Source organism: Festucalex cinctus, chromosome 18 (genome assembly GCF_051991245.1).
Source record: "Festucalex cinctus isolate MCC-2025b chromosome 18, RoL_Fcin_1.0, whole genome shotgun sequence".
NCBI classification, from domain to species: Eukaryota; Metazoa; Chordata; class Actinopteri; order Syngnathiformes; family Syngnathidae; genus Festucalex; species Festucalex cinctus.
Genome location: NC_135428.1, coordinates 2,804,490 through 2,825,742, shown reverse-complemented (window position 1 = coordinate 2,825,742; position 21,253 = coordinate 2,804,490). Strand labels below are relative to the sequence as shown.

General features: G+C 37.3%; 1 long non-coding RNA gene across 2 annotated transcripts in view; it reads left to right on the top strand.

The window, feature by feature from the left end:
- LOC144006677 (uncharacterized) overlaps window positions 1–21,253 on the top strand; it is a 47,723-nt gene that overhangs the window by 17,658 nt on the left and 8,812 nt on the right. The window lies entirely within an intron of this gene.

Below are 21,253 nucleotides of genomic sequence, written 5' to 3'. Positions count from 1 at the left end.
TCTTCAAAAAAATGCATTTTGTGAAAAAGGTAGAAAAAAAACAAACGAGTAAATTATTAAAAAGTGTTTTTCACGAGCAACATAAAATATGTAATCTATCAGATATCCTAAAGCAGAGAATACAGATTTGTGTTTTAGGTGGTTGGGAACAAGACAGGGGTTGAACTAATTCATTAATATATCTATATATATATATATATCCATATATCCATATCATCTGTATTGCGCAATCACGTCCTGTTTAGTTTCTCATTTAACGATGTAGAGGTAGTTAAGGGTTAAATCACAAATCAAACTTGATCACGGCATCTGTGGTCGCATCGTGGGCTGTATTTTGTGCGGGCTGCCATTTTGTGCAGTCGAGAGAGAGTGAGGAAGGAGTCAGCCATTTTGTGCGTGTTAGCTGCAGCTGCCCCTCGTCGCCAGACTTGAACTATTCACGAATGTCTCAAGAAGAAATATAGACAAAAAAAACTTTCAAGAAAGTGCTGATAAAGACGAATTAGCTTCAATGATATAATCCTGTAAAATCCGTCAAGTATTTGCAGTATGTCTGAGGGGCTCTGCTGTGTTTTTTTTTTTTTTTTTTTTTGTGTGGACTTTGCTCATTTGTTGCATGTTGAGAAAGAGTTGAACGCCGTGCATATTTGCCCGTTTGGGGGGGTTGTTGAACCCCATCAACAATAGCTGATGCGGAGTAGGGCTGCACAATATATCGAAAAAATATCGATATCGCCATATTGGCCCTTGCAATATGCATATCGCAAAGGCGCGCAATAAGTTTTATATGGAATTTTATGCTTTTTATATGAATTTGACCAGTCAGACGCTAACTAAAATGTGCACCGCCATTCAATAGTTGAAAATTATCGAGGACATAATTACAATTAATTAACTCAGATGACATGAAGGTTGCTTTTTTTTGCCCCATGAAAAATTGTTTTTCATTCATTAGGTCATAAAAATGTAATTTCTTTAGGTACATGTTAACTCAATCACTGCCAACCCAGTTAAAAATCGATCTTTGACGTGTATAGTCGTCAATGGCACTGAATGAGTTAAATATCGCAATAACACCGATGTCGCTATGTTCGGCAAGTATATCGCATATCGCATGTTTTTCGTCAATATCGTGCAGCCCTAATGCGGAGGAACATTTGTCTGTGGGAGGTGATGGAGAAAGAGGGAGTGATGGAAAATGGAGGGAGGGAAGGACCCGATTCTACCGACATGTCGGGTAGCTGCTAGCGTTGATCTGGTTTTTTGTTTTGATGCAACAGAGTCAATTGTTTGTTTGTTTGTTTGTTTGTTTGTTTTTTTTGGATACATCACTGAGTAATGCTTCAATGCTTCAAAGTGTGGTTGGATGCGGCTTCGTACCTGTTCCAGGCGTGTTTCTCAGGCGTCTCCCAGATGCTTTTGTTCTGTATTTGCTCCACCTTGGTGATGTCATGGAAATGCACTTTTTTGCACCCGTGAGACGGGTGTGAGGTGTGGCAGAAGTGGATCTGATATGGGTCTCAGAAACATAATACTTGATGGAACTTTTGTGTCATGTTTTTTTTTTTTAATGCGCTTTCCCTTGTGCCTTTGTGGTATCGAATAGCTCACGACGTGACATGCCTTATTGTCGTTTTGGTAAAATACGGATAACGTGTGTGCAAACTTGTCATCATTCGTTGCTCGCAGACTCGTGTCACGATTGCTGCCAAAGATGATCCGACCAGAGCTGATTTTCATGAATGGTATGAAGACGCGTTGACGATTGTGTGAGTCAATGAGATGAGAAACTAATTTTGTGTGAGCCTTGTTTGAGACTAATGGTAAAAAAAAACAAATAATAGAAGTCCTTGCAAAGCCAGCTTGATTCCACCACAGCCTCATTCACAATTTTGGATTTTTTTTTTTTAAATTGTTTTGTGCCTGGTTTAATGTTAAATGTTCATATTTTCCTCCCTCATTTTCAATCACTCTGGTGTCTGTGTACTGTATATATTGTTTTTTCATTAAAAAAAAAAAAATTATATGGATAAGATTTCTGTGTCTCAACAAGGATATACAATTTAGTGTATGTTTGAATTATAGGAATGATTATTGCATTGCAATAGTAGACAGTAAAACTAATGAGAAGAGTGTTTTCCACGTGTATTTTTACCCCAAAAAAATAAATACATTTAGTGCTCAGAAAGAGTTGAATTAAAATCAACAGCAAAAAAAAGAAAAAAGCTGTAGTCTTGCTTCTGCTGCATCTTAGAAGTCATAAAGGGGGAAGTCAATCCCCCCCAAAATTTCTTGACAATATGTTCTATGCAGACCCACTAGTCTAAATTCAGTATTTTGGTGAATATTGTGTTAATGGAATATGAATTAACTAGCAAAATCCAGCAGTTTTTTTTTTTTTTTTTTTTATCAATCAGAAGGCAGCCATTTTGCCACTTGCTGTACGAGTCAAAATGACATCGCAGTTGCTCAGGTCTGAGGTAACAACCAACAACCAATCACAGATCAGCTTCAGAAAACAGGTGAGCTATATGATTGATCGTTGCCTGAACCCTGAGCAACTGCGATGTCATCTTCAGCCGACATCAAGTGGCAAAAAAATACCACCCAAACATCCAAGAACAGAGAAAGTTGTGTTATTATGGCGTAAATGAGATTACCATGTGGATGGCCCAGAAATTCAGCGATGCCGATCATCGTTAGCAGGCGTCAAAATTGACATTTCCTACTTATTTTGGTGACTGGCACAAATCCAGCTCCACGCTTGGCACGACTCCGTAAGGAGGCAGGTTAGACCAGGTGTTTGTATTTTCGCAGACACTCACAAGCTGAAGAATTAAAAAAAAATACTAATAATAAAAATAAGACTATTTGCGCCTTTGTGGTTGCGAACACAGCCAACTTGATTTTTCGCCAATCAAAGTGGTTCCTCTCATTGTCTTTCAACGTGCTGCAATGACAGTCTTGCATCGAGACATCTTTTGTGCGGAAAAGGAGGCAGTGATCCGTGCGTGACCGGAGTTTGTCCACGGATCTCACGCATCTATCGTCCAAAATGAGGGAATATTTGCAAAAAGTACTTTATCTTGTTTGAACATTAAATATCATGACTTTGTAGTATATTCAGCTAAATATAGTTTGAAAATGAGTTGCACATCATATTCGTTTTTTTCTTTACATTTGGTTAAAAATGGTAAAATGGTTTGCCGGTTAACAGTTATTAGCGCAAGTTAGGGAAATGCCATCATATTTTTTATTTTTTTACTGTACGTATTCAAAAAGGTACTGGTAGTAGTGGTGGCAAGCCAAAGACAAAATTTGCTTACTGCTCTGGGATCAGAAATCAAAATAATCGCTTTTATGCTTGTCTCTTTTCATAAAAAAAACATTTGCGATGCCGACTGCAAAGGTTTTGGTTCAAGATTGTTTTCTGGCCCATAATATTTTAGCCGTCTTATTTTGTTATTTCTGGAATAAATTCTCGTCGTTGAATGTCACGAGAGTCCACATTCTTTGGCAGTTAAGTGGATGTCATTCTTTGTCACCTCTTTTAGAAGTCAAAATTATGACAATCAATAGCGTATCGATAGTGTCAAACAATGAATTAACTCATATTAGAGCAAGTATTCTTTAAATGAAGCCGCTGATGTGTAGGGATGTCACGATAAGGGCAATATCGGGATATTAACACATTCACTGCCAGCCCAGCAAAAATCCATTATTTGACGTCTTTTTCCGTCAATGGCAGACAATGAGATAAGATGAGATGTAACCAAAATTGACAGATTTTTAAGCAAAATTTGCCTTAAAAGGTAAAAAAAAAAAGGAAAAAGGATGCTGCAATATAATCACAAAATATATTGCCACATTGTGTTTACACATTCACTGCCAGCCCAGCAAAAATCCATTATTTGACGTCTTTTTCCGTCAATGGCAGTCAATGAGTTAAAAACTGCCACAATATTGTCGTCGTCATGTTCACAATATTTAAAAGGAACACATCTGTTAAAAAAAAAAAAAAAAAAAAGTCAGGTTGATTTGCATTTGTGCAGTTCTCGCACAACTTTAGCTGCTAGTTTATTAGTGCAATTTAATTTTCATGAGGGATGTTTTGGGCGCGGCACGGTAGTCGAGTGGTTAGCACGTCCGCTTCCCAGTTCTGAGGTCTCCGGTTCGAGTCCAGGCTCGGACCTTCCTGGGTGGAGTTTGCATGTTCTCCACGTGCCCGCGTGGGTCTTCTCCGGGTACTCCAGGCTCCTCCCACATTCCAAAGACATGCATGGCAGGTTAATTGGGCGCTCGAATTGTCCCGTCGGTGTGCGTGTGAGTGTGAATAGTTGTTCGTCTCTGTGTGCCCTGCGATTGGTTGGCAACCAGTCCAGGGTGTCCCCCGCCTACTGCCCAGAGCCAGCTGAGATAGGCGCCAGCAGCCCCCGCGACCCTTGTGAGGAATAAGCGGTCAAGAAAATGGATGGATGGATGTTTTGGCCTTCTATGTTTCAAATCTATGCTAATCGTCGGATAAAGGTGAACCTAATTTGCTTGTGAAGTGATAAATGTGTGCTTGCATTAGCAAAAAAAGTGCCTCAATATTGTTATTAGAGATTGTAGGTGCTTTATATGCATTGCTGTTATGTACAAAAGCACAATATTGTGCTTTTTTTTTTTTTTTAGTACGATCTCTTTTTGTTCCAATATTGTGATCTTTTTTAAATATCACCAAGGCCCCCACAATATTGTGCTAATTATCGTAGCGTGACCTTCATATCATGATAATATCGTATCGTGTTTGGATATCGTTACATCGCTACTGATTTATACACATGGTCAGTTTAAAAAAAAAAAAAAAAAAAAAAAGTGTAAATAATTTTTTTGATTAACTCCTAAATAATTGATGATGGTTTCTCAATTAATTATTTGTTTGTTTCTCAGAGACGTGAGGTTTTTGGAAATGAAAACGTTGCGTTGGCTTCCTGAATCTGCACGTTTGTGTCGTATGACGGACATTCGGGTCACATTTTGTTTTCGCTGCTGCCGTACAGCACAAACGTTATGGTTGGAATCTTGTGTTTATTCTTGGCCTCCATTTTTGACTCTGGCTTTTTCTGTGCCGAGTTTGCGTGTCCGTCCTATTTTTTGTGTGGGATCTCCAAATTCTTTCATCGCGCCAAAAAAATTGCAATTCATATGTGCGGATCAATGGGATTTGTTTTGCTGTAAGTCCTCAGTGAGGTTGAGAAAATAAAAATACTCATGTTACCAATGACTAAATATTGTCAGTCAAAATATCACTCGATAGGCCTTCTGTGTGGTATTAATATTTGGGAGCAATATTGTCATTGTCTTGCGTGGACTCATTGATTGCTGTACATTGAATATTGATTTATTTGCAACATTTACAGAAGCAACAATGAGTGAGCAAGGAAACAAAATAATTCAATCATTCAAATGAAGTATGTTTGTTGTTCCGATGAGCTGATTTTTTTTAATTTATTTTTTCCCAGAAACAATAATTACTGAAATAAATAATTTTGTTTTGTCTTAAGAATTGTTAACAGATGTTGTGAGCACGCCACAGTGATTGAATAAATCATTAAAACAAATGCAGTGTGGAAAAAAAACCCCAAAAAAACGACACCGCACGGCCCATTATTGACATGTTTTCGAACAATGCAAGTGATGTTCCACTTGCTTTTGTGCTGTTCTATTTACTTTCGATCAAATTATAGACTCAGTGATCCTACCGTTCTCAAGCGTGTTGTAAGTTTGCTGCACGTGACCTTTTACAGCTTATCACATTCTTTTTATGTCATCAATAAATACATATTGAAGTACATATATTTCATCCTTAGAAGCTTTTTTTTTTTGCTGTTACAATCCTTTCATAAAATTCATCCACTACTCTATCATTGTCATAGAAATCAGGCCCCATATTTATACAAATATTCCGATCAAAGACGGCATTTTTTTTTTTTTTTTTTTTTTTTATGGCACCGCCATTACATAAAATGGGGAAATTCTAGATGTCTTCTTGTGTGTCATTTAATACACTTGTCCCTGTAATTCGTCAGTATATATTTAGTATCTCTGGAAAGCCTGCGTTCTGGACTAGAATTTAAAATAAGATCCTGTGGGTTGAAACGGCTCCTTTTTTTTTATTTTTTTTTTTTTATTTTATTTTTTTTTTGTGCACAGTTTTGAGTTTGCAACGACAAGCCAGGAGTTAAAGATTTCTCTAACCGACATGTCTCTGATTATGGAGGACAAAAACTGCCAAAATTAAAAATAAATACATAAATAATTAAAAAAATAAATAAATACATGAATAAATAAATAAATAACAAAATAAATAAAAAAAATCTAATTAAAAAATTAAATCTAAAAAAATACATCCATATATATATATTTGTAAATAAAAGTAAAAATAAAAAAAACTAAAATAAAAATAAACGAGATTCAAAAATAAATTAAATATAAAAATACAATACATACAAATACACAACTAAATATGTAAATAGAATTAAATATCAATCCATAAATTAAAAACGCTCTCCTCTCACATTTTATTTATTTCATGCTGCAAATATCTCGGGCGATATTTAAAAATCAGCGATTTTAAACAACTGTGCATGTGAATGAAGGACTTGTTGCCACTTGTTGCGATTCCTTCAACAAAACTCATATTAGACAGCACGGCAACTGGTCGCCTTTCTGTCCCGACTGGCCCCGGTGACTCAGCAGGAATCAGACCAGACAGGAGTTGGCCTCCAACCCCCCCGAACCCCCCCTGCAGCAATGACACATCCCTGTACTACACCAGCTATCATAGCGTGGACACACTGTGACATGATATACTGCCAGTGTGTTTACCCAACGTCGTGTCAGCGCTGTGTCATACATCCCGAAGCTGTTTTACTTCTTGCTGGCTGGACAAAAGGGCGTCGTCATCGTTTCAAAAAGATCAACCGGCCTGGTTTTTGTGGAAGACCTCATGGTTCACTTCATGATTGTGATCATCACAGCCTCGAGTTTTGTGCGCAATCGCCAAAAAAGTGCCTCAAGTGTGGTTGAACGTGTCGGCCGAGGGACCTTTTGAGGTCGCGTTGGTGAGGCGTTCAGGTGGTTTAGTAAAAGGTCATGCGGGGTGAGGAGCCGCTTTTGAACTGAACGTTGTGATCCCGTGAAATGACTTGTTGCTTTATTGTAAGCAGATCCTGAAGTTGAAAAAAAAAAAAGTCTGCGTCGGATCCCGTTCTTCTTTGGCGCCGTAATCGCGTGCGAGCTGATTGATGACTTGGATTTTTCCGCCGAATTACTGAATTTTTTTCTGGCTGTGTCATAGGATAAGATGGTCTCGGGTTCTTTAGAAGAGGCCTCATCTCTGTTTTATCTCTCACGATATGTCGATGTTGCGGTTTTACCTACGACTTGTCTTGTCTGGGGAAGCACCAGCCCAAAAAAAAAAAAAAAACGGGCTGTGTCTTTGTGCTGAGATGTGACCTTTTTTTAAAGGGCCTTTTTAAATGTGTCTGTTTTGCTTTCAAAGTAGTAGGACTGGGTTTAAAAAATTGAATAATCAATATCGATTTTGAACTGTCACAAAGCGCTTTAACATAACATAAAAGAAAAAAAAGGGGAAAAAAAAGCGGTCTGATGAGGCATGACAAGGAAAGAAAAAAGGGGGGAAAAAATGGTCTCCACAAAATTTGTTTTGGGAATTAACTCATTTGCTCCCAATAACGTGTAAATACGTTTTTCTTTTTAATGTTCTAAGTGTCCCAAAGACGTATTTATACGTTTTTTTGTGTGTTTTGTTTTTTATGCTAGAGCATACAGAAGGCTTTGATGCAGCCTCGCAACTGCAAAGAACGTTTGCAGAAATGGTAGTTATTACACAAACGGCCAACAGGTGGCAGCAGAGCAAAGGAGATCAACCAGGGCCATGTAGAAAAAAAGCTCAATTACTTACAATTTTAAATAGATTTGTGAAAACTGATGAAACTTAGCTCTCTTCTAATGCTAATTGATGCAAAACGGAAACAGATAGAAACACTTTTTTTTTCCTGATGGAAGAAGAGACTTTAATCTTTCTTTTGATAGGTTCCATGTTTTTATCGCAATAGAACACAATATTCTGTGGGCCTTGCAAAATCAGTCAAAATCCAGTAAAACAGCCGGGAGCGAACGGGATTGCGAAATGTGAAAATGGCGGCGAGTGAATGAGTTAATATTTGTGGAGTTTTTATCGTCCTTGACATTGAAGAAGAATTGATGTTCCATGATTAATCGACATCGGATTGAACTGAACGTGAATCGAATCGACTTGGGCAAAATCAGAAATTGCGCCGAAGCGAAATCGAATCAATGGAGAAAATTAGAATCGTTTGCAGCTTTGCAGCTTTGTGCAGTCGTGTTTGTTCTCACATTCTAAAACTCGTGAAACTGAAATCATTTCAACGGTAATGCAAAATAGGGAAAAATCCCCCCACCCCCACCCACACCCCCCCCCCCGCAACCGTCTCCCGCTTCTGCGCTCTCGATGAGTGAAAATGCAGTTTCGTGCAATGGAATCGTAGCCTCGATACCGTCTGCGGGAGATCGTTGCCGCTATGACTGATCCGCTTGAAGAAATTGCCAGGGGCAGCAGCTTGGAAACTGCCTTTGACACACCCGCGGCTGGCAGCGCTGTTGCGTTATCTCGGTAATTTGGCATTTCGTGCGTTTGCTTTGTGACTCAGCCAGTATTTGCCGTCTCATTGATGTTTTAGTACAATCGGTATTTGAAGTTGTGCCTGTCCGACAGGTATCGATTCAACAATCCGTTTTTGTTATTGTGATCTACAACTGAACTGCTCCATAATTTCCAAATTGTAATCTTAAAACAAAGGCAAACTACAAAAAGCAACATTTCATTTTCAACGCTGGATAAATGAAATCATTACTCATATTGATCAACCAATGGGATCAACAGTGGCATGAAAAAAAAAAAAAAAAAAAAAAAGTCCGTTACTGTTCATTGAGCCGCCATGTTTCAGTGACAGTTGATTGGTTATTGACAGTTGCACTCTGACTCACTTCCTGCTTCGGCTCGACTGGAAGTTTCACTCTTTCCACCAATCAGCCACCTTTGATGATGCCGCTCTCACCCGTCACGCACACACACAAATCTTCTTGTGAATGGGCGCCCGCCATTCAAATTAAACGCTTTAGACGGGAGCGTCGTCGTGTGTCAGATTACACGCAGGTGCTGGAAAACGGCTTGCACGCACACACGCACGCGTGCACGCACGCACATGTTTTCTAGCTGTCCCCTTTCTTTTTACAGCAATTCATATTTCAATTAAGATCATTTTAAGTTAATTGTGAGCTTTGATATGTTTTTTTTTTTTTTTTGCATTTTGGAAATTGAAGTCACATATTTTATTGTGTTGTGTAATATTTATGGCTGCCACAGATGATTTTTTTTTTTTTAATTGATTATCCTATCAATTATTCTATTGATGACTCTGGTAATCGCCCCTCAACAGAGTTTGCCAGATTTGATGTTTGAACGTCAAATTAAACAACATTGTTTTCTTATAAGTCAGGATTGTCATGCTTGCTTACTCTTTATTTAATTCCCACAATAATCACGTAACCTCCACTCACATGGTTGGATAGCATTATTACAGTTTTTTTTGTTTTTGTTTTTTTTTTTTTTACAATTGCTTAGCACGAAATACAAAACCGGGCTCGGATTTTAAAAACCCGACACGCAATTAGCACAACCGTGCACACGAGGTGCAGAATATCTCGCGTTGGATTTTGTTTTCATTTTACCAAAATCAGTCAAGATAGACAATCACAAAAAAAAAAAAAAAAAAATTAAGCCCAGAAAATACACAAATCAAAATACTATGAAGAATAAAATAAATTAAATAAATCTTTAAAAAAAAATACTGTAAATATAAATAAATAAATAAATAAATAAAAATACCTAAATAAATAAGTGGCTGAGTTCAGGGGTAGGCAACCCTGGTCCCAGAGAGCCGCGCAGTCCTGTGTGTTTTAGATGTCTCCCTCGTCCAGCATAGGTGAGGATTGTTAACAGGCTACCCCAGAGCTTGCTGATGAGCTGATCATTTGAATCAGGAGGGAGACATCTAAAACATGCGGCTCTCTAGGACCGGGGTTACCTACCCCTGAACTCAGCAATTTATTTATTTATTTATTTATTTATTTATTTATTACGGTAAAATGTGTCCCAACAATATATGCCCAGAAAATATACAAATAAAAATACTATATGAAGAATAAAATAAATTCAACAAATCTTTAAAAAATACTGTAAAACTTTGATTTGCTTCATTATATTTTATGTCTACATATTTGCAGCATATGGAAATCAAAAACTCCTGTGTCCAACTTATAACGAAATCATCGGAAAAAAAAAATCTTGGGTCAGCAGTGCCATGATAGTAATAAAGATAATTTTTCTTTGAAGATACAGAAATTCCCAAACAAATGCCTCCCCATTTTTTTTTTTTTTTTTTTTTTTTTTGTGCTGATGGAGCAGTTGCGGATGGACGTCTGCGTCTGATCAGACTTGCATCCTGTGACTAATGTACTCGTCTCCTCCCCGTGAGCGTCCGTGCGTGCGCAGTCATCGCTACAGTCGGGAAACGTACTGCAAAGTCCAAAGCAACGCGGCTTTGATCAACATCTGAAGTCGTCGCACACCACAGGCTTCCACTGTTTTGTCTGCTTTTTAGCCACATTAACGACAGGAAAAAAAAAAAAAAAAAAAAAAAAAAAGGCAAGGAGGACTCACTTAACGTCTTCCCCCTCCGCCATCGCTCGCTTGTACTCGTCTGCGTCACGAGTACTCGAATACTTGAAAAAAAGGCCGGTATCGGTATCGGGCCGATACCGATACCTGGTATCGGTACTCGCCCATCCCTAGTATATTGTGTTTGACTAAATCCTTCAGACTGCTGCATCAAGGTGGGTCTATCACTAGGGGGGAGACGGCCATTGACATGCAGAAAGGAAAAAGGCGAGATGTGTGAAAAGGTTATCCAGTGTTAAATGGTGTGCTGGACCATGGGGGGGGGGGGTCGACCTGCTACGTCTCCATGAGAATGCAATCATTTCCATGCGAGCCCATCTTTAAGGCGGGAGGTCATTACCAGCACAATGGGCCTGCAGATGGCTGTTCCTGCCTCACAAGGCTGCCGGCATTCGGGGATCACAGCGGGCCGCCCCGCTCGCAAGGAGGGCAGGCGAGCGTCGCGGGTCACGGCAGGTCAGCAGCGAGGGTTGCGCCAGTTTCTTACCGGATCCTGCTGGATCATTCCAGATTTTCCTCAGCACTCAAATGCCTTTCAGCAAGCTTGGGGGGGTGAAACATGGCGATACTGTAGTACATTTAAAATGTATATCGGGATGTCATCAATAGTTTTCATTGGCGTTAGGTTCTGTTTTTGTTTTTTTCAAAAAAAAAAAAGAAAAAAAAAAGAAATAACTTTTTTTTTTTTTTTTTTTTTTAAGACTAAAATAGTGAAAACAATTGTAATTTATTAAAATGGAGATAACCCTGATTTTCCAAACCACAGTACAGACGAGTTAGCTCGGCTCCCGAGTGAGTCGCGTTCAGGTACGCTCGGCTTTTTCATTATTGTGCTTTTGTACATAACAACAATGCATATAAACCACCTACAATCTCTAATAACAATATTGAGGATTACTATTATTGAGGACTTAATGTACAATATTGAGGATTGCATTACTTGTGATCGCTTCACAAGCAAATTAGCTTCCCCTTCATCTGACAATTAGCATAGATTTTAAACATAGAAGGCCAAAACATCCCTAATGAAAATTCAATTGCACTAATAAACTAGCCACTAGAGGGTGCTAGAACTGCACAAATGAAAATCAACCTGACTTTTTTGTTTAAACAGATGCGTTCCTTTTAAATATTGTGAACGTGACGACGACGATATTGTGGCAGTTTTAATATCACGATATTGCCGTTATCGTGATATCCCTACTCTGAAAGGGTGAACAATGTAATAGTAGCTTTGGTGAGTGTCAGAGAGAGAGACAAAGAGAAGGGAGAGGTCATGTGTGTTACATGTCTGGCGTCATGTCGATGGTTGATCGAGAAACATTCATTCATTTCTTCTGCTTCTGTGTTTTGGCTGAACCGTCTTCCATGCTTGCTCGCTCATCAAATGAAATGACGAGCCACAATGACTACGCATAGCGCCGACAACTAGCGTGTTGTATTTTAGTGAAGTACCGCCATTGAATTTTGGTTTTTTTCCGAACAGGTCACATGCAGGAAACACTTATTTAGGCAGTTAAAAAAAAAAAAAAAAAAATCCCATGAATCTCATCAAGTGTTTCATCAGTTGCCGTTAGTATGTGTCTGTACACTGTATGAGCAGTCACCCAAGACAGGCGGTGACTCATAAGCCAGCTCGCCGGTCAGCCATCCAAAAACCCTCCCCACCCTGCTTTAGTCAAAACAGATAGTTTGTCACCCATCCATCCCCAACAAAGGGAGGGAGTGGCCCCCTTTTCACCCGCTACCGACAACACTTTTTCTGTGACCGATTCGCCGCTACTCCGTGATGATAAGGCATCGGCCGGAAAACTATGACAACCGTGCAAGTTGACGTGACGTGCATTTTATGATACGAGTGGTCGCCGTGGGTATCATGACGTGCTCGAGAACAATTGGGCCCAAAATAGAGCTTTCAAACGATGACATTTTTTTTTAAAAATCAGATTAATCGCAATCTGAGAATTTTGATTAATCATAATTAATCACTGACTTAACTCATTCACTGCCATTGACGGAAAAAGACGTCAAATGATGCATTTATTATTTTTTTTTACTGTCTGGCAATGAATGTGTTAAAAAGGCTTTCCCCCGCCCCCCCCAACCTATTTTGCCCGCTAAATTTGAAGCGCACCTGTTACGTGTTAATTTTTTCGACATTACATGTGAAATATTACAATTTGAATTGTTAGTTTTGCTGTTAGCGTAATACTGCTATTATTGTCCACAGGGGGCATTAAAAACAAATAAATACATAAATACTATATATGTATAGATAGGTTCTGGTGGCACTGAACATTTTGAGCGGTTGAAATTGAAAAAAATATTCATAAATGACTTAGTTATGAGACTTCAAAGGAAAAGCCATTTTTGGATAAAAATCACAAGAATTTAGTTCTATTCAGAATACTGCCATTGTGTAAAAACTGGTCATGCAAAAAAAAAAAAATCTGTTTTCATGACTTCTAATCTTATTCAACCCTCTAACTATGTCATATGAAACATTCAAATTTGAATTTTATTTTCTATGTCTGTACAGCATAGTTAGTCTTGCTATTAGAATAATACTACTATTATTTGTCCGTAGGGGCATTAAAAATAAATAAATAAATAAAAACTATATATGTATAGATAGGTCTGGTGCCACTGAACATTTTGAGTGGTTGGAATTGAAAAAAATATTCATAAATGACCTAGTTATCACACTTTAAAGGAAAAGCCATTTTTTTTGGACAAAATCACAAGAATTTAAACAAACTAAAATTTGTGCCCAAGGGTTAAATGCAATGTACCTGAAATTGTAATTGTACACAGTTTTCCTTGAAACATAATTGGTATTTTCAAAAAAAAAATCAGATGACCTCTTGCAGTTCTCTGTGGCTTTTGAGCAGAATGCTCATCGTAACCATTGTGGTCACATTAGCAGCCAGTCTCAGTGGAGATGCTGCACGGTCCGGGCGGGCGGGTCCGTCGTACACGACGACGGAGGACCTGCTTCTGGCTGCCATTTTAGATGGTGAAAGGAAGGAATGAAAGAGCGTCGCCGCCTGACTTCCTGGCACGAGAGCCGCTACCCAAGAGGATAGTACGTGTCTGAGCTTGTATATACAAGATGGCCGTGGAAAGCACGGATGTGATAAACACTCCGGGCAAGGGGGGGATCTCCATCCAGGAGTGGGCTCTCGATGCTTTAGTGGTGAGGTCATCGAAAAAGGGGAAAAAGCCCACTTGAACTGATGCAGATATTATGCTACTGCAATTGCACGTGACTCATCATTTTCCTGACGTGAAATATTTCCTCGTATTTCACTCAGTAAACGGAGATGGTGGAGCTTTTTTTTTTTTTTAAAGAGTTGAGGGGGATCTCACTCCTGCATTCTGCCAAATCGCAGTGTCTTGTTGTTGGTGCTGTTATGTTAGGTGTGAACTGTGGCCTTGTGGAGTGTTGGGTAACAGCGTTGCCTAAGCTAGTTGTTGTGAAGGTGTCGTAACCAGTTGGACCCGGCCAAGCTGTCATGTGAGCCCTTGTTCTCTATCATCCCCTCGCTTGGGACGTCAGGGGCATGCGTGCGTGCGTGCGTGCGCGCGCGCGAATGCCATTCGAGGTGGCGGCCTTTCCGAAAGGCGCGCACGGGTCAAAGGTGAGCTCTGACTCATGGCCTGTGGAATTCAGTTTTGACAAAATAAACACAGGATGCTCCGAGCATCAAACGCACATGCGCAGACGGCAAACAGCAGCAGGAAGCGGTCATTTATTAAAAAAAAAAAAAAAAAAAGGGAGACCAGATAGTGCGCTCCAATTAAAGCTTCTCGGTGACGTCCGTGTTCCAGGAAGTTGAGACTTGAGGGGGTTTCCCCCCTTCAGACTTTGTTCTCTTCTTGTTCCTATTGATCCAGTAAGACGCATAACCCCGACAGGCAAGGCACAGATGGAAAAAGTTTTTTTGACTGAAACGAAAACCTCATTAACATAAGAAAGGTCAAATACTTCAAGGCTCCAATAGTCACGATCATGGGTACATTTTTTGTAACATTATTGTTTAATTGCGGGAATGCTGAAGCATTCCCACATATGTGATTGTGATTTTCATCCTCCACACTTTTTTGCCGTGTAACAACTCCCACATAATACTTCCAATTGACACTGTTCAAATTTCAACTAGCTAGGTATCACTTTCCACGGTCACCTCCATACGTATAACTTCATCATCATCATCATCATCATCATTACCAGCGTCTTACACAACACGGTAGCACAGTTGGTGAAGTGCATTTGTCCAGTAACCAGGAGGTCATCATTTCATGATTTAGCTCTCAATTCACTTCATAAGCATTCCACATGCATTCAAATCTTAGCATTAAGCTTTCAGCATTCCCATGCAATTTCTCCAGAAATTGCACTTAGTCTAGTTGTGGGAATGCTGAAACATATATCGTCTGATTCCACATTACTTTACAGTATTTGCACAATTTAACTTGTAATATCAACTTTTCCCCATTCAATTTCAAGGGGGCAGACATTGAACTTATCATCATTTCCAGCGTCTTACACTACTCGGTGGCACAGTTAGTAAAGTGTATTGCCCAGTAACCAGGAGGTCATAATTTCATCATATCTCTCAATTTACTTCGTAAGCATTCCACATGCATTCAAATCTTGGCATTCGGCTCTTAGCATTCAGCTTTCAGCATTCTCACACAATTTCTCCAGAAATTGCACTTAGACTATTTTTTTATTTTTTTTAAATGGTATTTTCTGCACACTCAAATTTTACTTTAAAAATACTGGCAAACTTTTAAAAAATAATAATAATAATAATTAATTGATTTCATTTCACTCAACAACTTATATTTATTTATTTTGTATTTATTGTTTATTTATTCAGTTATTAATTTAATTATTCATTCATGTACCTATTTCTTGTTATTAATTTATTGATGTACATTTTATTCACTTGTATACTTACAATGTTTTGTTTTGTTTTTATTTTACTTATCTTACTCTTTATCTTTCCCGCATGACCGATTCCAGTTTCATGTACATCACTTTGCATACAGCAATGCTTGTTTTTAGTGCTTTATAAATAAAGTTGAGTTGTTACAACTTTAAATTAATGGAAGATGATTCCAAATACAAACCAAAGCTATTTTTTGTAAACCAGAAATTGACCTGAATGACATTTTCCCTGAAAAGCCTCAAGCAATTACAAATATTCACATATTACTAATCTTAAATCGATACTCTGTATTAACTCAGAGGGAAAAGATGGCCTGGTTAGCTTTGAGGAATTAGCTTGGGAACTGTATAAAAATACAAAATCTCAAAGCAAGAGTCGCGTAGTACAAATGAAAGATGATCGAATTCAGTGGGTTGGACATCAAACTATGATTTTGCCGCTGCGTTAATGGGGCGAAACAAGCTAACCTGGGGAGGGAAAACATCCGATAAATGATGCTTCGCTTGAACTGAATGTCCTTCGAAGATTTTTCACACAGTCCACAAAATATCTCAAAATGCTCACTGGGAGAAAATGACACAAACGATCCAAGTTGGCTGCGACCTGTGTGTCAAGGTCACCCATCATGTTAACCAATCACTGAGTCCCACTTTATTTTTGATTAACAATAGGGGTGTGGTTAAGACTAAAAATAAAAATTTTGTGTCATTTGTTCCGATTAAATTTATTACTATGTTGGAATACTATGTTGGCATTGACATTTTCTTTTTTCACATTTCTCTCTTGTTTAAACATCCACAATGTTCAAACCTTCACAAATTTAATAAAATTGGTACATTAGTGTGAAAAAAAAAATGAATGCAAAATTGCACTAAAAAAAATCTGCGATACAGCAAAACCACGACATAGCGAGGGAACACTCTATTGCAATTGCAAATTAATCTGGATTTATGTATTTTCTTAACAAACACGAGCAATAAATGAATTTGCATTGCAATAAACATATCAGATTTATAATACAGTGCATGCATGTTTTGTTCAAGTTAATTTCATTATTTATCTCCAAAGCACTACATCAAATAAATAAAATATCCATATATACGTATTTAGTATATGGTTGAATTCCTTTCCCAATTTTTAAAGATGTTGTAGGCCACTTGAATTATTAATTGAAGATAAATTCATCAACCTGATGATGGGCAACGCCAGTTGTAATGTAGATAGCACCCGCTTTTTTTTTTCTTTTTTTTTTATTTCTTTTTTTATAAAGACTGTACTCCAAATTCAGCTGTTTCTACATTTAAAAATAAAATGTTATAGTCGCAAATTGCCAATAATATTTGTTGTACTTAGAATAATCTATAGTGTTGTGTTGTGTGTGTAAAAGTATAAAACTGTATTAAATGCGTTAGCTCGGGATGGGCATTTTAATCAATTATTGAATGTGATCAATTACTTGGACTAAAATCTTGGAAAAGCTCGCTGATATATTAAACTGTAGGCTTCCTTTATCTCCAAGATTGTGTTTACTAGGTGACTTAACAATAACTGAGCTACCATGTAAACAATCTCAATCTATATTTATAGCCCTTACTATTGCTAAAATAATAATCCTTGTCAATTGGAAAAATAAACAATCTCTAAATATCGACCACTGGTTAAACTTACTAATAAATTATATCTCAATGGAAAAAATCTCTGCCTTAAATAAAAATCAAGTATCAAGATTTAAACAAATATGGTCTATGTACATAGAATATTTTAATCTCAATTTGGCAACTTAATCCTGCCAAGATTCTGCCTGTTAACGAGAGCCACCACATCGTTACAACTTCTGTTTTCGCTGCTTCTGTATTTGGTATTTTGTATCTGATTGTTTTTATTTTTATATAGTCAGGAACCTAGTTGCTGCTAGTGGGCTCGAGCATACCACACTATACGACACTATACTCAATAACTCCTTAAGATCTATTTCTAGTGGGCACTAAGCATCAACACTTGGTGTTTATAAAAAAAAAAAAAAAAAAAAAAAAAAAAGAATGTGATCAATTACGTGGCTCTGATTGTTGATTTGTCACAATCAAACAAAGGCGAAAGTGCAACTACTTCCGTCACAGGTGCTGCTCATTCACTCTTAATCTAGCTCGTGATGTAAAAAGGGCAAAACAGCAAGTCAAGAAGGAAGTCAGGAAGTATTCGTGTAGTCACGCTGTCTTCCAGAATGACACAACTCCGGGTGTGTGCGGGTGCGTGCGGGTGTCATTATTTTTTTTTTCTCCCATATTCATAATTGTTAGATTTTTGTTTTTTTATTAAACCAATTTGTCATTGGCCTATCCCTCGTTTTAACTGTGCCAGTTTATTGGCCATTATTTTGGGATATATATTTTGTGAAACTTTACATATTCAACACTGGAAAATATAACCAATAAAGTGAAAATAAATGGTCAAATAAAATGGACTTTTTCAACAACAAGCTTTTGTGTATTTTGAGGCCGTATTTAATTAACGCCCACTTGACTGTCTAGACTAAATGATAACGCCATTTAGATATGGAAGACACTTTTTATTTCAGGAATGTTATTATAATTGTCAGCCGGTTTGGATTTTTATTGAATATGTACAGTGAAACGTTTTGGGAGCTATTTTTCAAATACCCACAGTAGTAAAGCATGGCGGTTCGCAATATCACACTTTACATTTGTTCATATTTCATCTATGAACGCTTATTTTGTTTTAATTGAACTATCCAGCGTTATTGGTCCCTATTTTTCCTACCATACACTGTTTTTTACATAAGGAAAATATTGTTTTGAACTTTGATATACATTATTTTGTTCCTTTTTTTTTTAAGTTATTTACTAATATAAAGCACAAGCTTGAACAAAGGACTGATGTAATCAGTGACACACCTGCGTAAAATGTTCCACTGCTGAGTTTTGTAGTTGCAATACATAGTACTGCATATATTACTATATACAATGCAGTATACAAGTACACATACATGTAGAACATATCATTAAATAGAATTAGTATCATCATTATAAGTCAATGTTTCTTGACCTTATAGTATTGTGTAAACAATATTAAAAGCACAATTGCTTTTGTCAATTTTGAATATTTTTGGAACATGAGAAAAACAAACACCAACTCGGCAAACAAGAAGAATCCATTTGACTCGATTCCACTTTTTTTGTGGAATAGCATAAAAAAAAATACAATAAAAAAAAAACAATACGTTCCATTTTTTAGAAAGCACAGTATTTTATTTTTTTATTTTTTTTTAATTTTTTTTAGTGAAATTCTGACAGTAAGTTCAAAATGACTTTGCAATTGTGCTGTTAGGCGAACAATTTAAATGTAACTTTGGAATTTAAAACACATTTTCACACATTTATGTTAAAATTATAGACAATCTAGTTTAGAATGGAAATGATTAAATATAATTTGATGCATTTTCACAGGATTTTTATTTTGATTGCTGGATTTTAAAACATTCCAAACATAAATTAAAAAATAAATAAATAATCATATACAGGACTGTCTCAGAAAATTATAATATTGTGATCAAGTCCATTATTTTCTGTAATGCAATTCAATAAGCAAAAATGTCGTACATTCTGGATTCATTACAAGTCAACTGAAATATTGCAAGCCTTTTATTATTTTAATATTGATGATTATGGCTTACAGCTTAAACAAAACTCAAATATTCTATCTCAAAACATTAGAATATTTCCTCAGAGCAAGTAAAAAAAAAAAAAAAAAGCCATAATCAGCAATATTAAAACAATAAAAGGCTTTCAATATTTCAGTCGATTTGTAATGAATCCAGAATGTATGACATTTTTGCCTATTTAATTGCATTACAGAAAATAATGGACTTTATCGCAATATTCTCATTTTCTGAGACAGTCCTGTATGTATATAATAATTATAATATACATGATTCTTATGTTGGGGATCAGAATTAATACAAAATGCTATTTTTTTCTTTTAATTATGATATAGCTCGAACAAAGGTTTGACAAAAGCCTGCAAAAAAAAATAACATGCATATTTTATTTATTCTAATTTTTTTGCCATACAGTTATGATGTTTCACACAATCTTTTTGAAGTGCTATCTTTGCGCCTGTATTGTCGACTTATAGGTCAGGATTTTGAAGAAACCTGTTGTTTGTTTTGATCAGTAGCTACTGTAAATAGCTCATATCCAAATTACATCTTATGACTGCCACAAGTTTTTTTTTTTTTTTTTTTGCTAAAGATGTTTTTTTTTTCTCTCACGTGCTCAATTTTGCTCAGCAATTCCAAAGTTTTAGCCAACATTAAAACAATTACAACAGTTGTCGTTTAAAGCAATGCTGTTTATTGTATGTTTACACTAAGAAGAAACAAGTTGTTGCCATACAGAAACATTTTGCAAAGGTGAGTCCTACTCACAGGTAAATATTGAACATGGAATCCCATATTTTCGCATCCATCACAAAGATCAACGTATATGTCCCACAAAAACAAACAAACACAAAAAAAGTTCAACTCAATTTTTGGTCCTGGCTCCTCGGGCATGAACAAGTTTCAGACTGAGCGTTTTTCACGGCGTTGCTGGCGAATATGGCCGTGCCGGTGACTCAGTTGTTGCTCATCGAGTCGGCGATGAGTCGCCCGCCATTTCTGAAAAGCCTTCCTCGGGTTCTTTGTTCTTTGCGGTCCGCTTTCCCTTGCCGGGCATGTTGTATTTCACACTTTGTTTTCGAATCTTTGTGTTATTTGTGCAAAAAAAAAAAAAAAAAGCCTTGCTCAAATTTCCATTGGGCTTATGTGATTTTTTTTGTTCGAGTTTTTTGACATCCCCTGTGTGAGTGTCCCAGGAATTTTTTGACGTGGGGGGGGGATTGAAGGAAGTTACATTATCCCTCCACAACTTTGATTCTTGTTTTCTGTGAAATATAAAATGTTGGAATTATTATTACCTGTAGTTTTTTTTTTTTTTTTTTTGGAGTGCTGTATAAATAACATTTGAGTCATCTGATGTTAATCATTTGTGTGTGTGTTGGAGGAAGTGGGAAGGGACGGAAATGACTTGCCTCCTTCAAGAGAAAGTTATCAGCTATAAAGTCAACCGTTTGTGACGTGACCGCCCACTCCGACTTGCCGTATAGAATGTTTGATGATGATGATGATGATGCCGTGCAGGAAATGAACACAAGTGAAGGTGTACTGTATATCTTTTTTTTTTTTTTTTTTTAAGATATATTTGTTTAGCTTAACTGCATCTCAGGGATGGGCCGATGATCTTGGAGGGAATTCTCCGCAGCCTTTTTTTTTTTTTCCATGACAATAGGAAGGGAGGGTGTTCAGTAGTGATCTTGTACTGTTGTAAAGGGTTTCCTAATATGGGCCGTCTTACAGGAGCCCCCTCCCCCTTCCCCCCCCCCTCCCCTCACGGGCCACCCCCCCTCCAGG